Source organism: Lipotes vexillifer, unplaced genomic scaffold (assembly GCF_000442215.2).
Source record: "Lipotes vexillifer unplaced genomic scaffold, Lipotes_vexillifer_v1.1 scaffold1162, whole genome shotgun sequence".
NCBI lineage: Eukaryota > Metazoa > Chordata > Mammalia > Artiodactyla > Lipotidae > Lipotes > Lipotes vexillifer.
This window is the reverse complement of record NW_006779033.1, coordinates 494,478-502,012: the sequence shown is the minus strand read 5'-3', so window position 1 is coordinate 502,012 and position 7,535 is coordinate 494,478.

Below are 7,535 nucleotides of genomic sequence, written 5' to 3'. Positions count from 1 at the left end.
CTGCTGAACAGTTTGAAGTAAATTGAAGTAAAGCGGATCCATTGTAGAAAATTCACAAGGCCAACCCAGCCCCTGTAATACTTTGTTTATTACCGTATGATTATTATCTTGAGTAACTCTTCGTTCTAAGCATCTGTGGGATTTCATGGGAAAGAAATACGGTGCACATTCCATACCACCCAGCATTTTCAGCCCAATTAAAATTGCAGGCAGCCTTCATGAATATCATTGTGTAATTCTGTAAATATCATTTGCGGAGACTCCACCCAGCCCAGATGGAATTAACCCATTAGTGTTGCTGTCAATCACAGGAAGTTGAGACAAAGTGTTTATTAACATTATTGACCTAAAAGGAAGGATCTGCCATTCATCTGCCATGGTCACCTGCTTCATTAACTTATTGGCAGCATTTAGCAAGGCTGGAAAATTGATTGGTTGATTCATTCATTCATTCCCTCCTTCAGCAGACATTTTTGTTTTTTCTTTTTGCCATGCTGTGCAGCATGCAGGATCTTAGTTCCCTGACCAGGGATCGAACCTGCGGCCCCTGAAGTGGAAGCGTGTAGTCTTAACCACTAGACTGCTGGGGAAGTCCCAGCAGACATCTTTTGATCGTTCATTATGTGTCAGGCGGCAGCAGCAGAGGATTCTGCTGGAGTGCAGCTGGGCCCTGGGTGCCCACGGAGTGATGAGTTGGTTGAGGAGAAGCTGTGGAATGGCAGGTCTCCACTCTCCCTGCTGAGGCAGAGAAGGGAGAGTGAGGCTCCAGTAGAGCCGGTCCAGGAAGCCACAGGGGAGGGAGGGTCTTAGGACCCATATTTGCTATAACAACATCCATAGGAGTTCAGTAACTCTTAAGTTCAATAACTTAAGTTGAGCGATATCGGAAAGCCGCAATGTGCCACACGTATCATCCAACGTTACCATAGAGGTCGGTACAGCTATGTTTGTTATTTTACAGATCAAGAAATTGAAGCACAGAGAGCCTAAATAGCTTGCCCAGCGTCTCCCAGTTACTAAGTGGGTGATCTGCTCTGGAAGCTCAGACGCTGAACCACAGTGTTTTCTCTGTGTGATCAGAGAACCAAGGACATGGATTATGGTGAAAACATACATACAGAGTTTCTGGTAAGCAATACTTTTTTAAAAGTCAGAAAATACAAATATTGTGTCAAAAAAAATCAAGCACCTTATTATTTTAATCCAAGTGAGTCTACTCTGTGTTAAATTGAATTCAGATAAATGAATTTGATATAAATGGAAAAGGATTACAGATTAGAGAGGTTTGATGGAAAACTCCCAGGAAAATATGTTTATGGGTTTAAGACCATCTGACATTAATATGTGGAGATTTTTATTAAAGGAAAAGGATGAAATTAATGAATTGTAATTATTGCTGGTTGTTTTTTTAAATTGTGCCAAAATACACATAACGTAAAATTTACCTTCTTAAAGCCTTTTAAGTATACAACCCAGCTGCTTTAAGTACAGTGACAACACTGTGCATCCAGTTGCCAAAAGTTTTCATGTAGCCAAAATGAAACTCCGTACCCATTAAACAACAACTCCCTATTCTTGCCTCTCCCAACCACTTCTCTACTTTCTGTCTGCGAACTTGACTCCTCTAGGGACCTCATATGAGTAGAATCATACAATATTTGTCTTTTGCAATGGGAATATTTCACTTCTCATGATGTCTTCAAGGTTCATGCACATTGTAGCCTGAGGTGTCAGAATTTCCTTCCTTTTAAAGGCTGAACCATATTCCACTCTATCTGTAGATGACATTTTGTTTATCCGGCCGTCTGTTGATGGACACTGCTTACGCCTTTTGGCTATTGTGAATAATGTTGTGTGAACTTAGGTGTTCACTGCTTTTAGTTCTTCTGGATATATGCCCAGTTATTGATTATTTTTAACCAAGGTTCTCCAAATAGTTCTGAGTCTCTTTCCCAACAGATAAGCTATCTGTTACAATAAATGGGGAGAATAGGTAATTTCTGCAAATTTTCGGGGGGGGGAAATCCTCTCTTGGTTTACAAATTGTATGAGTTAGCTTTCCACTTTCTTTTATTTTTTTCACGTCTTTTCTTATTGAAGTATAGGTGATATACGATATGAGCTTTCCGTTTTCTTACTAGAAAAGTAAGACTAGAAAATAATTGTCCTTCATTGAACCAATTGAGTTAAGAGAGTTGTGATTAACTATTAACTCGGGCCCATAATTTCTGCCCCAGAGCAAGTCGAAAGGCTCTGAGAACCTCCTCGCTTTGGAGGATGTCCCACCAGAGTGAAGACATTCAGATGGAAAAGACTGCTGCCTTGGTCGTCACCTGTCAATTAAACACAGAGCGCCATCCAGACCCCCTTCTGGCAGAGGGCTGGAAGCAGGGCGGCATTAGCTGCCTTGGTGTGGGAATGAAGGGACCATGAAAACCCTTTGGGCCAGTCTCTGACCTCTGATATCCTTCAGTTTCCACTTCTCTTCAGTGAAAAGAATCAGATTGGTCTGAGAGGAGAGACCACCTCCTTGTTTCGCAGGTCTTAGGAGAGTTGAGGAATCTTTTTTTTTTTTTTCCCCAGCCTTAATCCACGTGGCACATGTGTATTTGGATGAGAAAGGGTGCCTCAGCCGGGCATATGCAGCCCCGTGAGAACCTGGCTTGGCGAGAACTCAGCTGGCTTGACTTCAGCCCTGCCCTTTGTCCCTTCGTCCAGGTGCCCTGAGATAACACGCGTCCATGCACACCTGTGCTTGTTTCACGGCCCTCCGGTGGCCCTGATGTCAGGTACGTTGTGCGACAGTAAATGTTTTGTTCATTATGCAAAGTGCCTGGTTTTTTGGCCCAGTGAAGAATACGGAACTCTTCCGACAGGCAGACTCGGGAGAGCTGGAGACGGGAGCTGCCACTGTGGTCCGGGGTGGGCAGGGGAGGCCTTGGGGCTGTGGAGAGATGTGGGTATGTGGCAAGTGGGGAAAGATGCTCTATCTTCAGAAGATATTTTATCCGATTCCTGTTATGAGCCAAAGCCCATACTACCCAGTACAGAGCAGGCCTTTAGATCAGCAGTAGGCACTGTTGTAGGGTAGACACTATAGTATGCTTTTTTGATCTTCTTTGGGAATGCCATAGAAGGTAGAGAGCTGGTGCTGGCACAAAAACAGAAATATAGATCAATGGAACAGGATAGAAAGCCCAGAGATAAACCCACGCACATATGGTCACCTTATCCTTGATAAAGGAGGCAGGAATGTACAGTGGAGAAAGGACAGCCTCTTCAATAAGTGGTGCTGCGAAAACTGGACAGCTATGAGATTAGATCACTCCCTAACACCATACACAAAAATAAGCTCAAAATGGATTAAAGACCTAAATGTAAGGCCAGAAACTATCAAACTCTTAGAGGAAAACATAGGCAGGACACTCTATGACATAAATCACAGCAAGGTCCTTTTTGACCCACCTCCTAGAGAAATGGAAATAAAAACAAAAATAAACAAATGGGACCTAATGAAACTTCAAAGCTTTTGCACAGCAAAGGAAACCATAAACAAGACCAAAAGACAACCCTCAGAATGGGAGAAAATATTTGCAAATGAAGCAACTGACAAAGGATTAATCTCCAAAAGTTACAAGCAGCTCATGCAGCTCAATAACAAAAAAACAAAAAACCAATCCAAAAATGGGCAGAAGACCTAAATAGACATTTCTCCAAAGAAGATATACAGACTGCCAACAAACACATGAAAGAATGCTCAACATCATTAATCATTAGAGAAATGCAAATCAAAACTACAATGAGATATCATCTCACACCAGTCAGAATGGCCATCATCAAAAAATCTAGAAACAATAAATGCTGGAGAGGGTGTGGAGAAAAGGGAACACTCTTGCACTGCTGGTGGGAATGTGAATTGGTTCAGCCACTATGGAGAACAGTATGGAGGTTCCTTAAAAAACTACAAATAGAACTACCATATGACCCAGCAATCCCACTACTAGGTATATACCCTGAGGAAACCAGAATTCAGAAAGAGTCATGTACCAAAATGTTCATTGCAGCTCTATTTACAATAGCCCGGAGATGGAAACAACCTAAGTGCCCATCGTCGGATGAATGGATAAAGAAGATGTGGCACATATATACAATGGAATATTACTCAGCCATAAAAAGAAACGAAATTGAGCTATTTGTAATGAGGTGGATAGACCTAGAGTCTGTCATACAGAGTGAAGTAAGTCAGAAAGAGAGAGACAAATACCGTATGCTAACACATATATATGGAATTTAAGGGAAAAAATGTCATGAAGAACCTAGGGGTGAAACAGGAATAAAGATACAGACTTACTAGAGAATGGACTTGAGGATATGGGGAGGGGGAAGGGTAAACTGTGACAAAGCGAGAGAGAGGCACGGACATATATACGCTACCAAACGTAAGGTAGAGAGCTAGTGGGAAGCAGCCGCACAGCACAGGGAGATCAGCTCGGTGCTTTGTGACCGCCTAGGGGGTGGGATAGGGAGGGTGGGAGGGAGGGAGACGCAAGCGGGAAGAGATATGGGGACATATGTATATGTATAAGTGATTCATTTTGTTGTGAAGCTGAAACTAACACACCACTGTAAAGCAATTATACCCCAATGAAGATGTTAAAAAAGAAGAAACAGGAGAAGCGACTGACCTCTGTGATACACTTTGATCCAGATGAAACCACTGGAGTCCTCCTCTTCCCTTTTGTCTTCTCTCCATGAGCAGCCTTGGTCACTGTGACGGTGTCCTGGGCCACGCTGCTACATCTCTGAGAACTTTAGTGGATCCATTCCCATCAGAGACCAGAGCCACGGCCATGCTGTAATGAACTAAAACCTCCACCTTCTGGAAGAACCATTATTTCTTTACACCTACTGAGGCAGGAGATAGATGGGCTCCAGGCCAACTGGCCTCCTGTTCACACCTCCTGGGGGGAGGAAGGTGGGCCCCAGGTCAGACATTCGTTACCAGCCCCCGTTTACATTTCCGGAGGCAAGAGACAAACGGGCTCCAGGGTTTATGACTGGACTCCTGTCTACATTTCGAGATCTGCACTTTGATATGAAAAACAGCAACAGGAATAGGGTAGATAACCAGACATTGGGCACTTTTACAGCAGGGACAGAGAGGGGCTAAACCCTGTTGAAAGATCAAGAGGTTGTACATTTCCCATCCTTGGGGCGAGGGAGACATTGCACATGTGCAGAAAGCCTCCTTGGGGGTCAAAAAGGAGGGGATGCCAGACTATAGTAAGTCTGCTGTCTCCCCCGCAGAGGCCTTTGCGATGAAATCCATCTTGATTGAGGGGTGCGTGCACCCCCAGGGGAGGGTCCAGAGACAAATTAGCCATGGGGTCAAAACAATATGACTGGCCAAGGAGAAGACAAAGACCTGGAAGACTGCCCCCTTAAAAAGGACTTAAACCCCCCAGAGGTGCAACTCTCGCGACGCTCTCACTGAGCTTGCCCATGCATCTCCCTGCACGTATTTGCTCTTCTAATAAACACTTTACTTTCTTCTATACCTTCCATCACCTTGTCAGATTCTTCCTTTCAAGATAGGCAAAGGACTGGGGACTTAGATTCTGACTGCTGGCCCTGTGCTCTAGCGGTTGAGATCCTGGTTTCCATCCAGGTGACCTGGGTTCGATTCCTGGTCAGGGAGCTAAGATTTTGCTTCCAGCTACTGCTCGCTGCTGCTTGCTGCAGGCTGCCGCATACTGCCACCTGCGTCTGAAATCACTATATCCCTTTTTTTCCCTCAACTTCCACCACCAGCATAAGCATTGGCCCTTTGGGGGAGCTTTTTTCATCGGAGAAGTGAATTTCTTATCCCTCGTGATGGTTGGCTGAGCGTGCCAGAGAGAGAAGAGCAAAGTGGTTCCTCTGTAGCTTCTGCTACCAAAAAGGGGCCCCAGAAAAAAATCACCTGTTGTTCACAGAACATAGAGAACTGTTGGAGAGAACTCAACACTGTGCTGTGAGCTAAGAAACTGACAAGCTTCCTCCATTATTATCATTCGAGAAGTAATTCACCTGGGTCCTGGTCAGTGTAGGTCCATGAGAGACTCAGCCGTGGCATTCTAAGGCGAAGTTTAAGAAGCTAGGTGAAAAATCCTATTATTTTCTGTTTCCTTTGGAGACTGAGATACGTTAGGTCTCCAGCTGGGACGGGGCTGCTCTCAGGGCCCGTGTCCCCGGCATTATGACCAGTCTTCAGGACCAGTAGAGACTCTATGCGTCCAAACCTCCTCTTTCTGCTGAAGAGGAAACCAAAGCCAACAAGTGAAGAAAGAACTGAGGGAAGGTCACGTCAGATTGGACCTGACCCTGGGCTGGCGCCTCCCCTCTGCGCTGTCCGGTGTCCCTGGAACATGCCCTCTGGCCTGCTGCCCTCTGAGGCCACAAAGGGTCCCCTGGGCAAAGTCACTCGTTGCAGGAATTTGGAAGCTGACAGAGTGACAGTGTCGTGGTGGAGTTAGGTCAAAGATGGAGAGAACTGTGTGTCTGTTGCGACATGAAGGGCCTTCTGAACGCGGGTGGCAGCCCGGGGCACTGCAGTCAAAATGCAATGGAACAGGTCCAAGGGAGCCGGTTTTTGCAGGTCAGAAGCGTGAATTTGCTGGAAGGACGTTTGCAGAAAGAACAGGTGCTGTGGTGCTCCAGCGCTCCCAAGCTCTCCTGTAAGGGCCGAGAAGAGCCGCAGACAGTGGGACCAGCTCAAGGCACCAAGAACCAGGCAGCAGGACACTCCGGCCTGCACAGCACACAGCTTCACCGTGGGAAAGAGATGGGGCCGAGATGGACATTCACCCGGTCATTCACTCAGCTGTTGAGCTCCTATTGTACGCAGAGTCCTGGAGTTGTCATGCTGAGCGCAGCCCTTTGTAGCTTTCGGGAAAGGGAAGAAAGCAGATGTTGATGGAATCAGCTCAGGAGTAAATGGAAAATCAGGTGGTGATCGAGGCCCTGGAGGAAGGGTGGGTGCAGGGTGGAGACTAGAGAAAGGGACCCTCCTGTAACAGTGAGGATACCGAGATAGCGGTACAAACTGTAGCTGCTGCCTGGACTGGGCCTCCCCTAAGGGGTCTGTTCCCAAGGAGTGCTGACTGTGAGGCGTGTGGAGAATGGTTTGTTGTCACTGCCGAGCGTTTGTATGAGAAATGGGATCCCAGACCCGGAAGGGGCTTCAGTGTCTTCTGATCCAATATCCATCCAGCTCCAAGTGACAGTCATCTCTACAGCATCCCTAGCGGGGGTTAGCCCATCACCTCCAGGCACGGGGAGCAGAACACTGTGTCACTATTCTCTTTAGGCTTCTTGGGACACAGGTCAGGAAGTTGGGGACAAATACTTGGCTGGGACAAAAGCAGTCCGAGAAGAGAGAAGTGAATACTCTGAGCTGGAATCCAGGCCTAGGGGTACCGGGGACGGTGGAGCCACGAAAATGCACTTTCAGAAAACAAACCGCTCTAAAACTGGCGCACCACTGCCTTTTGGGA